The sequence below is a fragment of the Chiloscyllium punctatum genome, chromosome 8, assembly GCF_047496795.1.
Source record: "Chiloscyllium punctatum isolate Juve2018m chromosome 8, sChiPun1.3, whole genome shotgun sequence".
In the NCBI taxonomy this organism is placed as follows: domain Eukaryota; kingdom Metazoa; phylum Chordata; class Chondrichthyes; order Orectolobiformes; family Hemiscylliidae; genus Chiloscyllium; species Chiloscyllium punctatum.
This window is the reverse complement of record NC_092746.1, coordinates 65247483-65270913: the sequence shown is the minus strand read 5'-3', so window position 1 is coordinate 65270913 and position 23431 is coordinate 65247483. Positions and strand designations below refer to the sequence as shown.

General features: G+C 38.7%; 1 protein-coding gene across 4 annotated transcripts in view; it reads right to left on the bottom strand.

Moving 5' to 3' along the window:
* coa1 (cytochrome C oxidase assembly factor 1) overlaps positions 1–23431 on the bottom strand; it is a 51586-nt gene that overhangs the window by 11934 nt on the left and 16221 nt on the right. For all 4 annotated transcript variants that reach the window (XM_072575680.1, XM_072575678.1, XM_072575677.1 and 1 more), the window contains one exon: positions 788–871. The gene's annotated coding sequence lies outside the window, so the exon portion shown is untranslated. The remainder of the gene's footprint in view (positions 1–787; positions 872–23431) is intronic.

Below are 23431 nucleotides of genomic sequence, written 5' to 3'. Positions count from 1 at the left end.
TTATTCACTTCCTCTGATTAAACAAAACGACATAAGCTTAGCATTTTCACAACTCACTCCCGCTCATAATAATGAAATAAACTAAATTATGTTTAAACACCTTGCAATACCATCCAATTATTGTGAAATTGGTACAAGCTAGGTATTCATCACAACTTTCACAACGTGATGCAAATTTAAGGTATTTTAGTAACTTTTTTTTCACTTTTATTATCTCACTGCATGTGCAACAGAAACCAGGGGCTGCAATCCTGTAATTGTTTAATCTCCTTGTATCCTTTAAAACTGATAGAATCTAAAATTGCTAACTTAATTCTCTCTAAACCATTCCAGAAGATGTCATTCTCAATGCAGCTACATATCTAGTACATTTGTAGAACCCTATATAGTTAAGGATTATTGTAGCAATAAAGGCATGGTTTTAAAAAATATAATTCTCCTTTTGGCACGAAATGCTTATCTCTCCATCATCGTATTGTAACTCACATTCGCCCAATTTTCAGTTTCACCACTATTTCCTTGTTCACATGATTAATTCTTGGGTATTACTCATGGGTTTACCCACACACATTTAGATAATAATGGTGTTTTGGACAATCATAACGAGTACAAATGACGCAAGGTGACGGATCAGAAATATCAACTCTTCTCTGCACAATTGCTGAAGATCTCGATATTTTTAGCATTTTATCATTTTGTTTTCAAAATACAACTCAATGCTTATTTCTGCAGAGCCAATCCAGATGTCAGCAATGCAAATAAACCCATAGTGCTTCAAGAGACTGACCTTAAGCTTTATTGAAGTGACAGTGGCTTTTTAGATGGCTGAAACAGATGCTTTCTTTCTAAGTTAGAAGTTCATCTTCAGAATCTGTCAGTTGAAAACAGAAAACAGACACTTAATTTAGTTGCACACAACTTGATGTTGTTCTGATCGCAGTTGATGTTACCACTGGACAGATCAGAACCCACAATGTGACCAGGCTTGATAGATAATTTGTTTACTTGTTCCGAGTTAGTTAATGTGAAAGCTAGTCACCGAGACATACTTACATGACACTAAGTTTTCTTTAGAAAGAGAACTGAAGATTATTACAACAAAGAATTTTAAAAAGCTAGCAAACCAAGATAACTAAATAATTGTCGAAGACAGTTAGAATGATCTTAAATCACATAGAAAAACAAAGTTTTAAACTGTTTCCTGACACTATCCATTACAAAATAATTATATCCTAGCTTTAGAGTCTACTAAATTGACTTTTGACAGGTTCTTTGCCGTGGACTGTGAAGACAATTTGAGGAGCCCTTTTCATTTCTGCTAACATGAACTCTTCCACAAATCTGACAGTCCAAACTTTCCCTGTTCTTATAACCTGCAGGTTTCTAATCTACTTTTCCTCATTTGGAAGCTCTACAAACTACACTCTCTTGCTGAGATAGTGAATTGCTTCAACTGCCCTGAAAGTATTTCTTCTAAGAGAGAAATTAAACTTGCTTCTAAACCGGTGTCTTCTGAACTCAATTAAAAATTCTCAATCCTAGAATGTTCAGAACTAAAAGCAAAGTTAAAGGCCTCATATGTTCATCCTACTTGGTGTAAACAAAACAGCACAGAAATATTTTCATTAACATTACAAGGGTCTACAGTGATCTGCTTTATGGCAAATTGCTGGATTTAGTCATTGCTTCAGGAGAACAGTTTGATTTTGTTCTTTTAAAGAAAACCCCTCGTAGATACCCATTGGCCTTTATTTTGAAATCTAAATTTTACGTTATGTATATATACATATAAAACACACAAGACACACACACACACACCTAAAAATATTCCTTTCACCACAATGTAACAAAGCACTAATAAAGTAGTTCCAACAGAATATTTAGATTAGTGAATGAGGAACAGTGAGGACAGGTTGCAAGGATTGATACTTAATACAAAGATGTACTGCACAAAATCTTTTCAAAAATGCATTAGTAATCTTGCTGAACGGACATATAATTGTCAAATGAATTTCAATGTTGGCAAGTGTGATATATTGCATTTTGGTAAAAAAAAATGGAGGCTGCGTATTACTCAGAAAATAAAAATCTACTTTGAGCGTGGCAGTGGAGAAATATATAATTTCAAATATACAAATCAATAAATGAGTGACACTGATTTAAGGCCAGGAACAGACAAACCAAGCACAAAGCTTTGCTTCTAAAAAGATAGAACTGAAGTTATAAAACAACATTGCTAAAATTGTATCAAATCTTGGTCAGATTACACAGAAGTACCATGGACAGTTGTGGCTGATGTATTATAGAAAGAATGCAACAACACTAAAGACAATACAAAATAGATTTGCTAGAACTGCAAGGTTATACCTATCAGAAAAGGATGATTTTTCAGATGACAAAATGTTGATCAAGCAGATACAGAGAGAGTGTATCCATTTTACAGAGGTCATCAATATTAGATGATCACCACAGAATCAAATAAGGAATTCAGAGTAAACTCTTCAAAGAGTTTCATTGAGACAAATAGCATACATGCATTTAAGGGACAGTTAGATAATCCTTTGAGTATGGAGAGAACAGTTAGATAAGGGGAATTGGAGGGATGTAAATGTCTGCTTAGATTCTTGAGCCAAATGGATGGTTTTTGTATACCCTATGCAATTTCTAAGTGAAATTAAAACAAACTCACCTGACTCCATTTTCTAACAAGGGCTTTTAACAATCTAATATCAGAGTTACATTACTATTATACTAGATGACCCTATTACTGCTGTTCCGTTACAAAGGTTTAACTTATAATTTTTCATTACAAAAGGAAAGACAATGACATGGTGCTAATGTCAAAGGACTGGTAATCCAGAGGTCCAGAAAAGGTAGCAATCTGGCTCACTAATATCCTTTAAGGGAGGAAATCTGTCATTCTTATTTAGCCTGGCCACATGTGGGTTCAGACTCTCAGCAATGTGGTTGACTCTGAAATGCCCTGAAATGACCCAAGCAAGCTGCTCTGTTAAAATGCTATTAGGGATGGACAATAAATGTTGGCCTTACCAGAGACACCCACATCGCAGAAAGGAAAAGAATGAAGAAAATGGTATTGTCAAATCGCCAAAACCCATTAATGTAAACTCTTAGGTTAATACTTTGACAGTTTTGAAAGCAGGACTATTTGGAATTTGAACCAACATTTTAAAACTGTATAAGAGTGATTTTCTACACCTTTGCTCACAGTAACAAAGGTCATTTTCACACAGTGGCAGAGTGATTCTCATTTATTTTCACAACCATAACTTGCATTTATATAGCAGATTTAATATGGTAAAATATCCCAAGGTGCTTCTCATGGGGATATCAAGTAAAATCAAAAGATTAAACAAGAAGTTACTTGTTCCAGGTTTGATCTTGATGGAGTCAGAGGTTACTTGAATTCCTGTTCACATATGCAAAGCTGGCTTTAAAAGTGAGGGCAGAGTTAATGAACTCAACTACTGAATTTCATTTTGCACTTGGCAGTGAAGTGCAGTACATGTAACCAGTAACAAAATATATGTTAGATGCAGGTGCGTTATGTAGTTCCATGTCATTCCAATACAACAAAAAAGCTGTATAAAAAATCATGAGGGAGAGGATGTCAAGATTACATAATCTTTCGCTCCACCTATTTCATAAAATTAAAGATCAAACATCGAACAGGTAAGTGATCACTTAACCTTTCCCTCTTATTTGTGAAACACATTCACTCAAAATAATACAAGATCTTCAAAGCAAAGTTCTCATCTGGAACTATTAACTCAACGAATAATGAATATAAAGGTAAAAACAATGACTGCAGATGCTGGAAATCAGATTCTGGATTAGTGGTGCTGGAAGAGCACAGCAGTTCAGGCAGCATCCAAGTAGCTTCGAAATCGACGTTTCGGGCAAAAGCCCTTCATCAGGAATAAAGGCAGTGAGCCTGAAGCGTGGAGAGATAAGCTAGAGGAGGGTGGGGGTGGGGAGAAAGTAGCATAGAGTACAATGGGTGAGTGGGGGAGGGGATGAAGGTGATAGGTCAAGGAGGAGAGGGTGGAGTGGATAAGTGGAAAAGAAGATAGGCAGGTAGGACAAGTCTGGACAAGTCATGGGGACAGTTACTAAGCTGCAAGTTTAGAACTAGGGTGAGGTGGGGGAAGGGGAAATGAGGAAACTGGATTAGTGGTGCTGGAAGAGCACAGCAGTTCAGACAGCATCCAACGAGCATTGGATGCTGCCTGAACTGCTGTGCTCTTCCAGCACCACTAATCCAGTATTTGCTTTCCAGCATCTGCAGTCATTGTTTTTACCTGAAATGAGGAAACTGTTGAAGTCCACATTGATGCCCTGGGGTTGAAGTGTTCCGAGGCGGAAGATGAAGCGTTCTTCCTCCAGGCGCCTGGTGGTGAGGGAGCGGCGGTGAAGGAGGCCCAGGACCTCCATGTCCTCGGCAGAGTGGGAGGAGGAATTGAAATGTTGGGCCACGGGGCGGTGTGGTTGATTGGCGCCAATCAACCACACCGCCCCATGGCCCAACATTTCAATTCCTCCTCCCACTCTGCCGAGGACATGGAGGTCCTGGGCCTCCTTCACCGCCGCTCCCTCACCACCAGGCGCCTGGAGGAAGAACGCTTCATCTTCCGCCTCGGAACACTTCAACCCCAGGGCATCAATGTGGACTTCAACAGTTTCCTCATTTCCCCTTCCCCCACCTCACCCTAGTTCTAAACTTGCAGCTTAGTAACTGTCCCCATGACTTGTCCGGACTTGTCCTACCTGCCTATCTTCTTTTCCACCTATCCACTCCACCCTCTCCTCCTTGACCTATCACCTTCATCCCCTCCCCCACTCACCCATTGTACTCTATGCTACTTTCTCCCCACCCCCACCCGCCCCTAGCTGATCTCTCCACGCTTCAAGCTCACTGCCTTTATTCCTGATGAAGGGCTTTTGCCCGAAACGTCGATTTCGAAGCTACTTGGATGCTGCCTGAACTGCTGTGCTCTTCCAGCACCACTAATCCAGAATAATGAATATAGTTAAATCCTTTATTTCGGTAACTTTTTACTGCAATCTATTAACTGCTTCCACGTAAGAAAAAGACACACAATAATATCCAACATTTTGCTTCATCTATTTATGTGTTATATATCCATATACATATAGAAAATTAAGCGTACTGTCCTGAGAAGTTTCCTTTTCCTGAGGATTGTTGCTAACAAATCAAAATACCAAAGAAAAAGTTCAAGCCGTCAATTTTGATTCAACACTCTTCTTACAAGAGTGATTCCCTCATTAAAGCTGGCATTAATATACTTTTAGTAGTCTCCAAAACTGCTGCTGCAAATATATTTGCAGTGTCTTTCATAGAATCATAAGACACAGTAGCAGAATTACGCCATTCGGCTTATCGAGTCTACTGCACCACTTAATTATGGCTGATATTTTATAATCAATCCCATTCTTCGGCCTTCTCCCCATAACCCTTGATCCCCTTTCTAATCAAGCGCCTGGCTATCTTTGTCTTAAAGACACTCAATAACTTGGCCTCCACAGCTTTCTGCAGCAATAAATTCTACAGATTTTCACCCTCTGGCTGAAAAACCGCTTCCTCATTTCAGTTCTAAAAGTGTCATCCCTTTAGTCGGAGGCTGTGCTACTAGTGGAAACATTGTCTCCATGTCCAGTCTATCCAGACCTCTTAGTACTCTGTAACTTTCAATCAGATCAGTCATTGTACTTCTAAACTCCATTGAATACAGACATAGAATCTTCAACCACTCCTCATATGACAAGCCCTTCATCTTCAGGATCATTCTTGCAAAACTGCTCTCGATCCCCTCCACTGCCAATGCATGTCCCCCCCTTAGATACAAGGCCCAAATCTATCATAATATTCAAAATAAGGTCTAACCAAGGCCTCAGCAGCACATTTCTGCTCTTGTATTCCAGAATTCTTGAAATTAATGTATTTGCCTTTCTAACTGCCAACTGAACCTGCATGTTAACCTTAAGAGATTTCTGCACGAGGACTCCAAAGACTCTTTGTGCTTCAGATTTCCAAAACCTTTCCCCATTTAGAAACTAGTCTATACTCTTACACTTCCTATCAAATGTGCAGAACCTCACACTTTTCCACATTACATCCCATTAGCCATTTCTTTGCCCCACTCTTCTAGCCCATTCCAGTCCTTCTGCAGCCTCACTTTTCCTCAATATTACCCTTCACCTCTCTTTGTATCATCTGCAAACTTCCTAACAATGCCCTCAGTTCCTTCATCCAGATTGTTAATGTATAACGTGACTAGTTATGGTCCCAACACTGACCCCTGTGGAATCCCACTAGTCACTGGCTGCCATCCTGAAAACACAGTTTTATCCCCACTGTCTGCCTTCTGCCAATCAGCAATCCTCTAACCATGCCAGCACCTTGTCCCTAGCACCAAGGGCTCTTATCTTATTTAGCGACTCCTATGAAGCACCTTGTGGAAGGTCTTTTGGAAAGGCAAATAGATCACATCCACTGGCTGTCCTTGTTACCTCTTCAAGGAATTCTAACAGATTTGTCAAACATGATTCCCATTGTTGAAGTACTGACTCAGCCCTGTTTTTCCATGTGCCTCCAAGTACTCAGCAATCTCATCTTTAACAATGAACAATAAAATCTTAAAATCTAAATCTAACCTCAGGTTAGCCTGGAAAATGGAGTTCAAGCCAGTTAAACTAGATCAACCACGACTTTATTGAATGGCACAGCAGGATTAGATGGTCAACTCCTATTTCGAACATTCCTAGAATTTCTATGATTCTTCCTCAGTCAGACCAACTTTCATTTTGGAGCAGTTCAATATAAATTCTGGAAGAATAATTTCAGATAATGGATAAAGTATTAATTAATGGGCCTGTATGTCCCACCAAGGTCAGGTAGCATTTGGTTAATTTCTCTGAATGTCTTCATTTTTTTTGTTTTGGCAACAAGTAAGGTATTACATATTTATACTACATTATTACTTTTGTTCTTCATAGCTGCAAATGGTGGTTTCACAATTTTGCAGTCCTGAGCATTTGGTAATTCTCTAATTGGCACTGGCAATCCATTGGTCTCAGCAGATCTTCCTGCCTGCTCTCCGACCAATTCAGACAACACTTCAGCCCTTCGACACGATACCTATGACTTGCATGCTTTTGCCAGGTTGCTCGTGTGCAGGGACACATAATGCATTTGACCCATCATTGCAGTTATGACACTGAGCTTGCTTTTTTGTCATTCAATCACTCTGCCTTTACTTGGGAGGTTCCCAGTCTCAGCTGAATCATTGTAGAAAATAACTAATAAAGCATGATCTCAACTTGAGATGGAAACATTTATGCAAACCAAGTGTAAAGACAAAACAGTGGCTGCTCAGAGATGATCTTTTATGCTGTGAAAGAAATAGATCTGGAACAACAGAAATCTGTGGTGATGGGAAGCAACGCTTTGTAAGAGCATGTTACAATCCATATCGCGGTTCTATGGCAAGCAATGCAATAAGGTTTATTCCAGGCCAGAAATATTAGTATTATTGTTAGTTGGACTAAAATTCAATACAAACCATAGAGGATGGCAACCTCCTAAGTCAGTATAAAATGAGACCAGGTAAGGATGGCAGATTTACTTTCATAAAGGACATCAGTGAACCAGATGGATTTTTCTGACAACACCTTCATGGTCATCACTATATTTTTAATTGAATTCAAATTCCACCATTTGCCACTATGGGATTCGAATCTGGGTCTCCAGATCATTATCGGGATTCTGGATTAATTATCTGGTGATCATACCACTAGGCCATCATCTCCCTAAGTAGGCTTCCAGCTCCCACCTTTTCCATCCACTATGCTCCAAGATTCTAATAACCTGATTCCACAATTGGCTATAGCAGTTACTCAAACTTCTTTGTAGTTTTCAAAATCCTGGGATGCCATCCAAGTGCTTTTGTACTCTTGGACTACAAAGTCAAGAGAACCTTTCCCAGTATTGCCAACCCACATGTGCCTGTTCCAAATGTAGTTTATTTTCAATTAGAAACTGAGCAGAAATTTTTGGTTCGCAGTCACATTTAACAGTTATATCATAGACTCTGTCATTAACATATTGTGCTGACAATAATTTAAAATTTCTATACCTATGCCTCTACTTTCAAGGCAGATACAAATAGTGAAAGAGAAAGCAAGAAAAAAGTGTCAACAGTTTACAATCATTTAGAGCAGTTATGAAAATCATATTGGATGAATGCAAAGGAACACACTGAGGTCACAAGCAAACTGTAAATTATATAATGATAGTCAAGTACAGTTATTTCTTTCATTACGGTACCCTGACTATACATGGCCTCAGGCTGAATCCTAACTAAAAGCAACCTATTCTTTGAATGTGATCCTTACTGTTTTAATTATGACTTTATAGTCCAGCCTGATTAAGCTACAGAGTTCAGCTAGCTACTCTTAAAGGCAAATAATCCTCACACAAAAAAATTCAATAAAGCTTTCTTCAATCATATAAACATATGACAAAAATCAAAATAAACACAGCAAAATGTCATCATATTGCCGATAACAGATTATGATAAATATTATGGGCCTCTTCCATCTTATTTCTTCTACTGGCAAAAATGTTTACATTTTTTGATGAAGTAAAGCATGTTGATTTGTGAGCTGGAAGTACTGAGCTCTGGAAATGACACATAGAATCCTGCCAGGTGTTTTATGCATATCGATGTCTAAGAAAACATGCTGGCCACAACTTTTTCCATTCATTGATAATTAAACAATGCTGCGGTAAATTTATTAATAAAATATTTAAGTAACTGGAATGTTTACTTTGCAGCTTACGAGAAGATACCTTCTTCAGGTGGACTTAGAGCCAGCACAAAATTGCTGATTTCTACAAGAGGAGGACCATAGCACTATAAATTTGAAATTGTAAAACAAAAAAGATATCACTAGAGTCAAAACTGTAGTGTAATTATGGCATCATCTATGTTATGTTGCAAACACTTTTCTCATAAAACAGATGAATATAACACCGATTACTGCAGGTTGCAATCAGCTCAACAAAATTCAACTGCACTGTTGGATGAATGCAACCTGCTACATTATTATGGCTTTAATATATTTCAATTTATAAATTAAGAAAATAACAGAGTGGATGGATTGGAACATTGAAAACTATGATGTATAGTGTATGTTATTTATCTTCCTGTTTTTCTGTTGCTGGATTTTGCAGTTCTAAGAGTCTTTCCCAAAAACAATGTGGCACAGTTCACAAACCTTTAATTACTACTTAAGTTTCAAAATTACGTAACTACCATTTCTGAATTTCCTGAAGGAATGCTCAGGCAAAGTGATAAATATTGAGGCTTATGATGTTTGGACAAACATTTGTTTCCTTTCAGAGTTTTCTGCACGAGACTCAGTTTCCTGCAAGTGATGCTACTGAGCAGTGTTAACCCATGCATTTCACTATTGGAAACCACAACTGTAAGCACTGTCTTTATTGCTCAGTAGTAGTGTCCCTGCCTCTGAGATAGGAGACCCGGTTCACGTTTCACCTGCAGAGGTTTAAAGTAACATCTTCTGAACAGGTTGATTAAAAATATTTTCTTTTAAGCATAGTTTTAAGTGCCACTTCCAGATCCACTCTGTCTTGATGTGCTACAAAATGTTCAGATACCTGAGAATCTTTATACAGATTCCCAATTTCAGTCATGTTAAGATGATTAACTGTGCTGTAAAAGTAATTTGGTTTCGCCATATACAAGTGTTAAATCTTCAATTCTGATATATTGTGTCTCGAGTTGAAGACACGTAAATTCAACTAAGTGTGTCTAATGTGCCTGTACTCTGGACACTGTCAAAGATACAACCAGATTTTGGATTAGGTTCTTCAAATGTATTGCAACTCAGCAGATTTTGGCCTATTCTTGTAACATTTTATCCCCCGCCAATGAGGTGAGTGACTTTGTCATGAGTTTGCACAAAAAAAACAGTTGGCCATTGATTCCACTGGAACTGAAACCATACCACCTGACCATAGCCTCAGGTTGAGTCAGACGGTTTGCAAATCTTGACATCCTATTTGATCCTGACTGGACTTCCAAGCTCTGTAGCATCGCCACTGTCTCAGTCTATGTCCTGCTGGATCACCCATCCCATCCTTTATTTTGTCACTTCTTGACTCAACTATTTCACTGCTCTCTTGCCCAGTCAGTCATCTTCTAGATTCTACAAACATGGGTATCGTAAAGAGTGCTTTTTAAAAAAAAATCATATTCTGAGAGAGTTAGGAGGTAGGTACATAGGTACAAGGCCCACTACAGGGTCTTAGCACAGAATCTGGGGAGGTAACATTGCACTACACAGGTAACACTGTAATCTTGGAGGTGGAATGTTTCACATGAGCTCATAAAAATGTTACATTTTGTCATTCTGACATAGTTCAACATGCAATAAACTGATCTAATGAGATTCCATCCAGAGGAAAATAAAGATGCATGGGAAAACATTTGCCATCCCTTGTGTGAATATTCCATGCTTGAAGAGGCAGTTGATAAACATAAAGACTTCTGCCACAGCAAAATGAAGCATTTTCACCGAATAGGAGATACTAACAACTGGAACTGATACTTACAGTCACAGAATATTTTTCTGCTCATCTTCAACTTTAAAAGATCTAAAACTTTGGCTGCCTCTTCAATATGTAACATTTGATACATTTGTATATTTAGCAATAATAACAACTAGCGAGGATTTCAAAAATGGATAATTCAGTCTGACCAAGTTCCTTAGATTGGCTTGAATATTTGCTTTCTTAATATAATTTCATTTAAAATTAACTTTAATGTAATACTTGGGAACACATGGCATGTGAACAAAGCAAAGTTATTTTCCAGCATTGCTCCTGGACCAACAGGAGCAGCAGCAAGGCTCTTCTCTCATCCCTCCAACTAATCGACATCCTCTCCTGTGATCAGCCATCCTTCCCTTCATCGTAGAGGCCTCCTTCGCTCCAATATCTTATGGTCTTGCAGTCTTAATCCAATTGGTCCCCCTGAGATTCAATCTGTCTCCCTGTGCTGTGACCTTATGGTGCTTTCCTTTTGGTTCCTCAACCCCATCAGTGTACAATAGTTCTCCCTTCACACCAACCAGGCAGACTCTCAATTTTCCAAATGGCAGCTGGCAGATTGAGTAAAAGCTTTTAAGTGAGTTTGAGCTAGTAAATGTAAGGTTATTAGCTGTGGACAATCATTCTCACTTCCCACTCTGCCTTCTATCACACCTCCACAATTGCTAGTTAATGCTAGGCTAGTATCAAAACCATGAGAGTGTGATATTCTAATCAATTATTAAGCACGTTGGTACAATTTTGATACTTAGAAAGTTTAAAGTACTATCAGAAGAAAGGTTTGCTCGAGTCTCTTCAGAAAGAAAACAATAAAAAGAGCAATTGATACATTCAGACATAGACACAATCAAGCAGAATGAGAGAGAAAAATAGACACAAACAGCAACAGAGACAGTTGGTTTGCAAATGTATTTTAAAGGGGTGAGAGAGAGACAGAGAGAGAGAGAGAGAGAGATAGATGCAAGGGCAGATGGAGGGCTAGCAAGAGAAAAAAACCCCATAAATATAGAGAGAGAGGCAGATAGAATATAAATGAACAATGGGAAGTGAGAGTAAAAATTGAAAACTTAAACTCACATTGTGGCTTTTGAGGTCAGAGAGGCAATTTTGGAAAGGTGGTCGTTGGGACATCTGCCCAGTCCATTCCCACCTCCAAGTGATCTTCCTGGAGGTGGGTTCAGACCAGAATCTGCAGCTCTTCTGGGGCAAAACCCTGCTCAAAGGGTGGCTGGCAATATGGCTACAATTTATTACTAAATAGTGAAAATGTGCCACCATCTTGAGGGGCTATTTCAGTCTCCCAAGAACACTGGAGATGCCCACTTCTCGAGATGGGGAGGTCCCAGACTGGAGCCTCAAGTGCTCCCACTAGCGGAGCTCACCAACCAACTTTTAATTTGGCAGGGCGCCCACAGCTAACCAGCTCTTTGGCCTAGTCCAGTGTGATTGGAATGCAGTGGGGTCAGGACCTGAAAATGAACCTGAACTATGTTTAAAAAAACCAAGCTAATTAGATTCCATCCAGAGGAAAATAAAGGTGCAAGGGAAAACCGATGTTTCTGGACATATGCCATTTCTTGTGTGAATATTCCATGCTTGAAGAGGAAGTTGATAAATGCAAAGACTTCTGCTTCAGCAAAATGAAGCATTACCACCCAATGAGATACTAACAACTGGAGTTAATATTTCCAGTCACAGAATTTTTTTTCTGCTCAGCTTCAATATTAAAAGATCTAGAACTTTGTCACTCTGTTCAATATGTAACATTTGATACATTTGTAGGTTTGACAATAACAACCAGCATGGTTTTTCAAAAACGGATAACTCAGTCTGACCAGGTTTCTTTGTTTTTCTCAAATTTGATTTTAATATAATTTCATTTAAAGCGATTGACTTTAATGCTATACTCAATGAATGAATTATCATACAACGGAGCCAATTTGATGGTTTAAAATCAGTTTTCAATTAATTTATCTAGGGAATAAATTTAAAATTAAATAACAAGGCACTGTAACATTGCAAGGGTTCTGGATTTTTCAGAAAACTGAAACCTAAAGTTTTTAGATAATAGGAGTTAAGTATAAACATTTTAGTTAACCCCCTTCTAAACTACTGTCAATGCAAGAGAGGCAACTGATTGCGGAGTAGTTAGTGAGACTTTAGTTATTTAAGATGCAAGTTCAGTAGTCTAATTAATAGAGAAATGATACAACAGCTTGGGGATGTGGAGCACACAACATATTCCACTTGGATGTAACATGATTAGTGGTAGCAGCTTTTGGAGATACAGCAGTAGCTGGAGTCACTGCAGTACACTGAGGCTAACTGTTTAATATTTAACACATTAATCTGTGGGTTGACTACATCTATTAAAGGGTATGCAGGCGGGGAGTGAATGAGTGTGACCATTATGCCATCAAGGGAGATCAAGTCAGTAACACTAGAGCCCCCCAAAGTCTTCTTATTTTGAATATTGGCAACTGCAATTAAATTTCTGGTGTGTGCGGCCACAGCCAGGTATGTGGCACCACAACTGGCATCGCTATACAGGGAGAGGAACTGAATTCTCAATTGGAATGTGAAATGTGAAATGTGATAGTTAATGAAATAGACAGGCATTTCTGGGGCCACAGATTTCAAGATAACATGTTATCTCCATAGTACTAAGGTCAATATTGAAATGAAAGCGAACATTGCATTTGCCTTTCTACCTGCCAACTGGACTCATATTAACCTTAAGAGAATCCTGAATGAGGACTTTGTGCTTCAGATTTCTGAAGCCTTTCTCCATTTAGAAATTAGTTGACGTGTCTATTCTTCCTACCAAAGTGCAGAACCTCACAATTTCCCACATTCTATTCCATTTGCTACTTTTTTGCCCACTCTCTTTCTGCAACCTTAAAACAATGTGCCCCTCCACTGATCTTTGTTACTAGGTTGCAGATGACACCATGCCCTCAGTTCCTTCATCCAGATCATTAAAGTATAATGTGAATAGTTGTCGTCCCAACACTGTTCCTTGCAGAACTTCACTAGATACTGGGGGCCATCCTGGGAAAAAAACCCTTTAATCCCACTATGTCTTTGGCCAGTCAGCCAATCCTCTATCCATGCTACACCTTACCCCTAACTTCATGGGCTCTTATTTTATTTAGTAGCCTCCTGTGCAATACCTTGTCTGGAAATCCAAACAGATCACGTCCACTGGCTCTCCTTTGTCTAACTTGCTTGTTACATCCTCAACAAGAATTCTTACAGATTGGTCAGGCATGACGTCCCTTTGATGAAACTGTGTTGATTCAGTCCTTTTTTAATCATGCAATTCCAAGTACTCCACAATCTCATCCTTAATAATGAACTCTAACAAATGAGATCAGGCTAACTGGCCTATAGTTTCCTGTATTCTGCCTCCCTCCCTTCTTAAACAGGGGAGTTAGATTTTGGAATGCTATTGGTGTGTTCTACTGTGAAAACTGATGCAAAGTATTTGTTCAGTTCCTCTGCCATTTCCTGGTTCCCCACCCCCAGCCTCATTCTCTAAAGGGCTTATGTTCACTTTGGCTGCCCTCATCCTTTTCATATTTAAAAATAGAGTTTGCTGTCCATCTTGATATTACTTGGCAGTTTAGCCTCAAAAGTTTATTTTCTCCCTAATTTTATTTTGGTTGTCTTTTGTTAGTTTTAAATAGACTTTTCCAACCCTCTGGCTTACCATCTGTTGCTATTGTTAACTTCCCTGGTTAAACAGCATTGGCTTATCCCCTTCCTGTAATCCTCCTTCTTCACTGAAGTTCATCTTTGCTGAGCACCATGAACCATTTCCTTAAACAACCACTATTGTTCCTCAACTGTCTTTGCTGCTAAACTGCTTTCCCAGTCCACTCCAGCTAGCTCTGCCCTCATTCCTTTATAATTACCCTTATTTAAGTTTAGCACATTGTTCTTGCATGTCAACCCTCATTTAAATCGAAGCAGCGATAATGTCATGCATCATAAGCTTTAATGTGCTTATTCAAGGTGAGCGAAGCAAAATAAAAATCAAGATCAATTAATCTCCAAGCTCAAACACGATGTGAAATGCCAAAAGTATAATATCCTCATGGTCCTTATGCTTTGAATATCTGAATGCAAGAAGCTTTTTAAATAGTGCTCCCAGCAGGCCTGTGAAACCATCCTCACCACGGGCATTAATTCAACTACACTATATTTTGTGTTAATATTGCATCAGGGTTGTAATGATATCTTAGAACATGTATTTATGAGGTACCCACATGCTTCCCAGCAGGAGCCCAGTTGCTTACGAAGAAAGCAGGACACAGTTTGACATAACATCAAATCATTCAGGAGGAACTGAGCAGAGTTGCTGGTAAGTTGTGTTTTTATGTTTTATCTGCAGTGCTTGAGCTTCATTCTAGTTTCAGCTCAGGGAGGCAAAAAAAAAAATTTTGGAATTACTGTTGAAGGATCAAAGTATGTTCAGCACTGATAGTCCAGTCTACGGGGAGGCAATAAAGATCTACAGAATAAAGTGGTAGAAATTTGACAAAAATTGACCATCACGATCACAAAAGGGAAGAATGAAAATGCCCCCATGTACAGGAAAGTGACTTTCTGATTTTGGAATGGAATTTGTGGAATATGATAGTTTACTCTATTTGAATATGTCACACTTGATTTAGGAGTACTCAATTCAGTTTCTGAACTACATATTACATTCACTAACACCAATGGATCTCAAAGTATCTGCTGTATAATCATTGTGAAAAAGTACTTGGCGACCTCAACAGGACAGCAGGTAGTACGTGAAATTGTTAAATGTTGGTACAAGATAAGCGCCAATCATAAAGGACTGTTCCTAGAAGGAGCTACCTCGTGTTCTGTACTCATGCTGTGCACCAGTGATGCAGTACCAGTTGTTCTAGTGATATGTTAATGTAGCTGACCATAATGTGTATTTGAGCCTGATGTCGCTTAGGAGACCACAATGTACCTAAAATATAGTGTAAATAGCTAGAAGTAATATGTAATCAACCTTCACTGTTTCAAGATTCAGTCCAACTTCTGCCAAAGACTTTGTGAAGCATCTTTCCCCACTTGGTATCTATATCTGGATTAATTCCAGTGAACTTATTCAAGGCATTTCAAAAGGTTCAGACACATAACCACAACTTTGTAAGTGGTCATCCGAATATGCATTTAATACACATCAATATAAGGAAATACAATACAATCTTATTTTAAAACAAAATATATTTCACAGCATTGTGTATCTATTAAAATTTGAATAGAGACAAAAAAAACCTGCAGATGCTGGAATCCCTGGTAGGCAAGCAGGAGGTTGGAAGAACACAGCAATCCAGGCAGCATCAGGCGGTGTAGAAAACATTTCAGGTGTAACCCGTCTTCAGGAGATAATTCAACTCCAAAAACAGAAATTACTGAAAAACTCAGCTGGTCTGACAGTGTCAGAGAAATCAGCATTAATGTTTTGGGTCAAGTGATACTTCCTCAGAATCAGCAGTTCTTTCAGTCTTTATGGAGGCATTTCAAATGTTGGAAAGACTTTGCTAGGCCCAAAGAGTACTAAATTCTCTGTGTGCCAATTTTCTCTGTTTTTAACCTCCCAGAATCTGTTTCATTTAACTTAGTTTTATGCAAAACCTGGAAAGTTTTCTGCAGTCCTAATCTGAAAAAAAAAGGTCAGTACAGGATTAATCATGGGTCCTCCATCTCTGCTATTTTCCACTTAGAATTTTTCACTGGATTATCATGACAGAAGAATCAATAGTACAAGCCAGCTTCAATTGAACTGCCTGTAAAAGCTTTTTTTTATTGCCATTTGCCAAATTATAATCAATAGCCTAGTCTTCCAATTTGCTAGAAAATTTAGCAGCAGACTGAGTCAATTAACGTGAAACACTCTAATGGCAGCAGTATTGGGTCTTTATTTAATAGAGATGGCATAGCTCCTACTGCAAAGTAATTGTCACACAGGAATCATCATGGAAAGGTTTAATACCTATTATATCTACACTGTCACCTGATCACATCCCAACTTCAATGTTTTCGTTGTTACAGCCTATTATTACTCAATAAAGTACCAACAGAAAAGTTAAGATTAGATAGATGAATAGTTATTGGACTATTGTTCCAAGTGGTGTGTAGCACTGTAATGTTACTGGGGTTAGTAACCCACATGTGTAAACTAATACTCTGGAGACATGAGGAAGATGGAAGTACAGAATAGAAACTCATCACTGCCAATCACAACGGATCCACAGTCATTTAAGCACAGTGGAGTATGAATTAGCTGCTGTCCCCATTCAGGTGGAAGTCACACCTCAGAACTGCTGGCCAATTTGTTTAAATGGCTTTTCTGTACTCCCAGAAGCACTTATGGAAGCAGTTAACAAGACTGGGACTACAAGTTGTCCATAGATTCTAAGACTCGGATTAAAACCAGGTCAGTGTGAGGTCTAATGATAGGGAGGGGAGGTCAAGCCTGGCTGGGGCAGGATATTTTCTGTCAAGGTGGGGATGGGATAGTTATGGAAAAGCCAGGCAGGAAAGAGCACATTCAGGTGGCATAGAGTTATAGAAGTCTGCAGCACAGAAAAAGGCCCCAAGGCTCATTAAGTCTGTACCAGTCAAAACAAGCACCTAAGTATTCTGATCCCATTTTCCAGCACTTGACCCACAAATGTGTATGTCTTGGCATCACAAGTACACATCTAAACATTACTTAAATGTTAGGAAGGTTTCTGCCTCTATCATCTTTGTAGGCAATAAATTTCATTTTTCCCACCAATCGGAGTGAAAAAAAATTCTCCATCTCCTTTAAACCTTCTAACCTTAAGTCTCTGTTCCCCCAGGCATTAATTCCTTCACCAAAGGGAAAAGTCTCTTCCTGTCTGCCCTATCTGTGGCCCCTTGGTTTAATATGCCTCAATTCTGGATACATACGGAAATAAGTATTGAAGAGAGCACAAGGAGGTTAAACGGAATGATTTAAATGACTTGGCAAAGATGTGGCAAATGCAATATAGTATAGGAAATTTGAAATTGTCCTGCTGGCATTATCTAAATTGTTGGAGATTGCAGATCTCTGGGATGCTTAGGGATCTGGGTATCCTTGTGCATGTATTTCAAAAATATTAGTATGCAGTTATAGCAAGTAATTAAAAAATCTAATAGAATGCTGTATTTATCATGAGAGGAATTTGAATACAAAAAGTGAGTTTATGTTTGTATTACATCAAGTACTGGTGAGACTGCATCTGGAATACCATGCACAGTATTGGTCACTTTATTTAAAGAAAAGTGTAAATATATTGGAGACAGTTCAGTTAACGTTTACCAGGCTAATATAAGAACTGATGGGTTGTTTTATCCAAAGAGGTTTGATAGACTAGTCTTATACCAGCTGAAGTTTAGAAAAATAGGTGGCGATTTGGTTGAAACATATAAAATTCTAATTGGTCTTGACAATAAGAGTGGAGAGATGGTTCCTCTTTAGTGAAAAGCTCAAGCAAGACTCACTGTTTGAGATTCAATGGTTGCATTTTTAAATGGAGATTAAAACCAAAAGGCTGTGTGTGTTTGGAAGGCTGTCCCTGAAAAGATAGTAAAAGCAGAGTCCTTGAATAGTTTCCAAGGCAGAAGTGGATAGATTCATGTTAAGCAAAAGGGTGGAAAATTATAAGGGTTAGGTGGGAAGACGGATTTGAGTTTACAATCCAATCTGCCATGATCTTATTGAGTGGCAGAGCAGGTTTGAGGAGCTCAGTGACCTGATTTATAGAATTGCAGATTCACACTTCAGCCTCCTTTCTAATATTAACACTACAAAATCTGGGTATCCTTGTGCATGTATTTCAAAAATATTACTTGGACTAGCAGCTCCAAGAACCATACATAGGAACGAGAGTGAGGCACTTGACTATTCAACCCTGTTCCAACATTCAATAAGACCATGGTTGATCTGATTTTAATCTCAACTCTACCTTTCTGTATTCTGATAATTAAGAATCTATCTTTGCCTTGAAAATATTTAAAGATGCATCCACCATCTTTAGAGAAAGGGAATTCAAAGACCAATGACCCTCAGAGAGAAAAAAAAAAGTTTCTTCATCTATGACTTAAATGAATGACATCTGACTTTTAAACTTTGATCCCTAGTTCTAGATTTTCCCACAAGACTAAACATCCTTTCCAGATCCACCCACTCAAGTCGCCTCAGGTTCATACATGATTCAATTAAGTCAGCTCTGACTGAAATTTCACAGGATACAGGCCTAGCCTATCTAGCCTTTATTCATAAGGCAACCTGCTCATTTCCGGTATTAATCTGGCAAATCTTCTCTGAACTGCTTCCAATGCATTAACATCCTTCCTTTACAGTACAGTGTGTCCAGTATGGTCCACAATACTCCAGATAGAGTGTCCTTACTAATATTTTTATAAATGAAGCACAACCTCCCTATTCTTGCATTCAATTCCCTTTATAATAAACCATAATATACCATAGGTTTTCCTGCTTACTTGCTGTAACGGACCAGTTCCTGAATTTAATGGCTGCCTCTTAAACCTGATCCAACCCTCCACCTACTCAGTGTTCAGGACTCACTTTTAGTCCCTCTGGCAGAAGCAACTACCTTTTGGGGAGAAAACAAGCAGCTTCATGTTTTCCTTCATAGACATTAAATCTGTAGCAACGTCTTAGTTCCACTTCATATTTAAAGTTTTTCCTCTGAGGACAAAGCATAGAATTATAGAAATTATACTATCAGCCCCTCAAGCTTCTTCCTCCAGTCAACATGATCATGGATGGTCTTTATTTCAATGCTATATGCCATCTCTCTCCCCAAACCCCTTGACGCCATTAGTGTCCAGAATTCTGTCCATTTCTTTCAAATATATTCAGTGACGTGGCCTCCACTGCCTTCTGTAGTAGAGAAGGCCACATGGTCACCAGGTTCGGAGTGAAATAATTTCCCCACCATGACCTCTGGTTTCAGGTGCAGCACCATCTCACCCCCATTTCCCAACCCACCAACAAACTGGGTGCAGCATCATCCCTGCATGTAGTCTGTCCAACCTAGTCAGGAGTTTTATAAGTTACAATGACATCCCCCCTAATTCTTCGAGACCAAACCGCACACAATCCTCTGGGTATGAGCTCACCAGCTGCAGAAAAACAACCTTGGTGCTATATTCACGTCCAATTGCAAAGCTGGCAACATACTATTTACTTTCTCAACTTTTTACTGCACCTATCTATTAACTTTCAATGATTGATTTATAAGAACATCCAGATCCCTTTGTACGTCAACATTTTCCAACCTATTACCATTTCAAAAAATAATCTGCCATTCCTCTGCCAAAGTGAATAACTTCACATTTAACCATGTCATATTGCATCTGCCATGACCTGGCCCACTTACTCAACTGGTCTGAATCAAAGCATAGTACAAATCCTCTGAATAACAATAGTAAAATGAAAACAAACATCAGTCAAAACACAAAACTTACTTTGTCCCCTTGTGCTTGAAATTGGACCAATTAGGTTTAAATATTGTTTTTTCAAACTGCAATTTATTAAAAGCATCACTTTTGTCCAAAAAAGTGTGGTAACTTATCAAGTGGACAAACATTTAGACTGGCTAAATTGCAAACTGCAGCTTCTACTGCAAAAGAAGCAGGTGTTCAAGTTTAAAGTGAGTTCTGAGAGTCAGTTACTTAAATTATGACTAACAGTTATTTCCATTTTTGGAAAATGAAAGCCTTAAACTTGGCAGATATTTATATCAAATTTCCCATAGCCTGTAACTACTAGAAATGGATTATACTGTAGCTGACTATCTGATTAACTGGACATGCCATTTAGCAAAGTGTGTACCCTGTAGTTAGAACAACTTCAAACAACTTCACACCCTTAAAATTACCCTTGTCCTTGACACTGCTTCCTCACATGTTCTCCACCTTTATTATTCCATGCACTTCAAGAGCAATATATGTTGCATGTCAGAAGGTATGCTAAATAGTGAATGTCCTTCATACATTATGAAGTGGAATAAGGCAAAATGCTTATGGTTTTGTGATTATAAAGAAAACTGACTTCCAATTAATTGCCCTCATAGCAATTAAGTGAAGACCTCAATTTCCTTTCAGAAGTGAAAGAATACACTGGATTATTTTCACCTTCACTAATCCTTACAAAAATTAAAGATGAAATAAATATGGATTTAAATAGTAGCTATCAGCATATGTTGAAATACACTTTATTGTCACTGAACTTTTTTGAAGTTCATTTTGTCGGAAATGTGGCAGCTTATTTGTGCACTGCAAGCTCCCAAAACCTGAAACGAGAGATAATCGGTTTCCATATTGACTGAGAGTCAAGGATTGGCCAGAATTGACATGAAATAGTTTCACCTCAATTTAATGTACCATCTTAAAAATGGTATCTCCAACAGTGCGGCGCTCCCTCAAACGTATACAGGAGCACAGACTTTTGTGCATCCCTAGTTTGGCACAAATATCTGATACTGAGGCAAGAACATTACAAACTAAGGTAATATGTAACGGAGTTAGAGGTAGTTTATTAACTTGGATAGAGGATTGGCTAACCAACAGAAAGTAGCGAAAGTCAAGATTAATGGGTCTTTTTTTGTTGCAAGATACAACTAGTGGAATGCCACAGAGTTTGATCTTTGGGCTCCAATTATTTTCAATCTATAGTGATGACTGGATGCAGGGAAAGAAAATACTATTGCTAAATTTGCAGATGACGCTGAAATAGTTGGGAATATAAAATGTAATGAAAAAATAAGAAATTTCCAAATGGAATGGATATGTTAGGATGGGTCAAAATTTTGCAGGTCAAGTTTAATGTGGATAAGTGCGAGTTTACCCATTTTGGTCACAGGAATGGCAAGGCAACTTATTATCTAAATGGAGAGAAACTTCAAAGAACTTTGGTGCAAAAGGATTGGGCATAAATTGCAGAAACCAGAATGCAGGTAATAAGAAAGGCAAATGGAATTTTGACATTTATTGCTAAAGGGAAGAGAGGATAACAGTAAGGAAGTGCTGCTACAACTATACAGGTTATTAGTGAGACCTCACCTCAAATACAGCGTACAATTTTGCTCCCTTACTTAGGAGGGCTGCAAATGCATCGAAGGCATTTCAGAGAAAGTTTGTTCGATTGATTACCAAGATGAGAGGCTGGTCTCATGGATAGAGATGGAGCAACTCAAGGGGAGGCAATGGTCTAGTGGTATTATCACTGGACTGTTAATTCATAGACCCAGGAAATGTTTTGGTGACCTGGGTTCTAATTCTGCCATGGCAGACAGTAGAAATTGAACTCAATAAAAAACCTGGAATTATGTGTCTAACGATGACCCACTAATCCATTGTAGATTGTTAGGACAAACCCATCTGGTTCACTAATGTCCATTAGGGAAAGAACTTACTATCCTTACTTGGTCTGGCCTACATGTGACTTAAGACCTACAGCAATGTGGTTGACTCTTAACTGCCCTCTGGGCAATAAATGGTGGTCTAGCCAGTGACACTCTCATCCCATGAATGACTAAAAGGAAACTTAGGATTTTAGAAGAACGAGGGGACATCTAATTGAGATATATAAAATGCCAAAAGGGATTGACAAACTACATACAGAGTGAACGTTTCCTCATGTGGGGAAAGAAAGAATGAACAAATGAAATAAATCAGTGTTTGTTCTGTTTTTTAATTAGGTTACAGTTGATCTGTATTTTAACTTCCATTTACTAAATCCCCTCAAAAATTTATTAATCTCAGCTTCAACATTTTCAGTTGATCCCTTCCTCAGCAAGCTTTCACAGGAAAAAGTTCCAATTCCCACTATCTGCTATGAAGTGTTTTTTAATAGCATCCCTAAATGGCCAAACTGCTCCAATATAAATTATTGTAGAATCATAGAATCCCTATAGTGTGTAAGCAGGTCATTTCATCCATTGAATCCACACCGACCCTCCAAAGAGCATCCCACCAAGACCTACACCCCTATCAGTGCATCCACCATAGCCAACCCATCTAACCTACACATTCGTGGACACTAAGGGCAATTTAACCTGGCCAATCCATCTAACCCACATATCTTTGGACTGTGGGAGGAAACCCAAGTACCCAAGGAAACCCATGCAGACAGGGGAGAATGTGCAAACTCCACACAGACAGTCGCCGAAGGCTGGAATTGAACCAGGGTCCCTGGTGCTGTCAGGCAGCAGTGCTAACCATTGAGCCACCATACCACCTTGCACTGAGTCACCATGTTGCCTTTGTTCTGATTTGCTCACCAAATAGCTTATCCCCTTCTATTCTACTAACTAATTTAAACTCAGTCACTTGACCTGTAATCCAGAACCAAGCTAACATGTAGATTCAAATCCCACTATGTCAGAGGGTGAAATGTGAACTTAATTTAAAAATGTGGAATTAAAAGCTGGACTAATGTTAACCAAGAAACCATTACCAATTATCAGGAGGACAATAGTGAACCAGATTGGTTATTAAGAGAAGCAAATCTCCTGTCCTTACCGGTTCTCTCCTACATAGGACTCTGGATTGACAGCAATGTTTATATCTTTCCCCTCTCACCGTAAACCTATGCCCTCTAGTCCTAGACTCCCCGACCCCAGGTAAAAAGACTTTGCCTATTTATCCTATCCATGCCCATCATAATTTTGTAAACCTCTATAAGGT